This window comes from Myotis davidii, unplaced genomic scaffold (assembly GCF_000327345.1).
Source record: "Myotis davidii unplaced genomic scaffold, ASM32734v1 scaffold535, whole genome shotgun sequence".
Taxonomy (NCBI): domain Eukaryota; kingdom Metazoa; phylum Chordata; class Mammalia; order Chiroptera; family Vespertilionidae; genus Myotis; species Myotis davidii.
The window spans coordinates 435,000-436,907 of record NW_006286980.1 but is presented as its reverse complement, the minus strand read 5'-3'; the positions used below and the strand labels follow the sequence as shown (position 1 = coordinate 436,907).

The following is a 1,908-nucleotide window of genomic DNA, read 5'->3' as shown; positions in this document are numbered from 1 at the left end:
TATTTTTTATAGTGCTGATCTCTATTAACTTGTGTCCTCAAACTAAAATATAAATTATATAAAAGCAGAGATTGCCTTATTCACCACTATATTTCTAGTGCCTAAAACAGTGCCTGGCACATAAAAGGTACTAAATAAATATTGAATAAATGGGAACATGAAAGAATGTCTGAATATTCTTTAATGTTTTTAATGGTTTCAGAGAGGAAGGGAGGGGGAGAGAGAGATAGAAACATCAATGATGAGAGAGATAGGCTGCCTCCTACATATCCCCCACTGGGAATCAAGCCTGCAACCTGGGCATGTGCCCTGATCAGGAATTGAACCATGACTTCCTGATTCATAGTTTGATGCTCAACTACTGAGCCACATCAGCTGGCTATATGAATATTCTTAGCAGACTTTCTCCATTACTCAAACCTCCATCCTCAGTGTCTCTAAATAATGTCTCCTTCCTCTGTATCTGTGTGTCTGTTCTTGCTAATCTGCTTTCCTAGGATTTCTTCCATATGTTGCTCCTCTTTGTCCAAGGAAATGCTCTTGATACTCTAAGTGTCTGTTCAGGTTCCACTTTTTTTAAAAATATATATTTTATTGATATTTTACGGAGAGGGATAGAGAGTTAGAAACATCCATGAGAGAGAAACATCCATCAGCTGCCTCCTGCACACCTACTGCTGGGGATGTGCCCACAACCAAGGTACATGCCCTTGACCAGAATCAAACCTGGGACTCTTCAGTCCACAGGCCAACACTCTAGCCACTGAGCCAAACTGGTCAGGGCTCAGGTTCCACTTTTGTGACATTTTCTCTGCTATCCTCTCCCACCATGAATTCCCCCATTCTCTGATCTTTCATGGACTCAGTCATTACTATACATGTCAGCACCTAATTGTTCTTTAATTGTTGTATATGTATCTCTCAAAAAATAGTATAATCCTCTAAGGACAAAGACATTGTGACATATTTTTTTTGCCCATGCCTCAGAACAATAATACAAAAATAGTGGCAGTTTTGACTTTGTTATGATCAACTGGTTGACTAATTGACTAATTGATTGTCTCAGTATCAAGCATGTAAATGAAACAACAGCTTGAGTGTATTCCTTTGTGGGAGGATGTTAAAGTCAGAAAAAAGAGGCATTCATATCCAAATAGCAATGTTCAAAGGACAGCAGTTATAATAAATAAGAGACTGAAGAATTATTTTATTTCTTATCAAAAGGTAAACAATCCTTTTTTACTCAATAGGATGACGTTAACTGGAAAATTTGTCTAAATAGTCATAGTTTTGGATCATGATACTTGACCTTTCTTCAATGCCCATGAAAGAGCTTGTTAGTGAATCCATAAAACGTATTATTACTAAGCTGATAACATTTGTTTATGAGTCAGTTTCTATCGTGGATTTGCCAAATAGCCATTCTAGCTTCTTTGAAAAATTAGATCACTTTTTAATCATGTTTAAAATTTCAGAAGGATAGGTTGTAAAAGCAAGTTTGATAAAGGTAAACCTAATATTTTCACATCTTTTGGTGTACTTTGTAGAAGCCCAAAAGATATTGAAATCACAATAAGTACTACAAATGTATATATAACATATAATAAGATATATATAGTCAAAAACAATGTTTCAGATTTTTTGGGATGTAAACAGTCCCATTAAAATAAGTCCTATATATTTACAATTGATTTTGTATTTTGCTCTTTAGATCAGTATAAATTTACCACCTATCATATTGTGTTTTGGTGATGAGGGAATAAAAGCAAAGGTCTAGAGATATTTTGTTTTTCTTTTTCTTTTACTGTGACATGAAATACTGATGAAAAGATAAATCTAAGATAGGGAATAATTGAGAATTTGTGTGCTTTTTTTTTCTCTAAGTTTATAAATATTAACTTTTAGCAA

The 1,908-nt window shown here is 34.4% G+C and overlaps 1 protein-coding gene across 5 annotated transcripts in view; it reads left to right on the top strand.

The window, feature by feature from the left end:
* Positions 1 to 1,908, top strand: part of CCDC91 (coiled-coil domain containing 91) — a 270,185-nt gene that overhangs the window by 262,967 nt on the left and 5,310 nt on the right. The gene's annotated exons all lie outside the window — the stretch shown is intronic.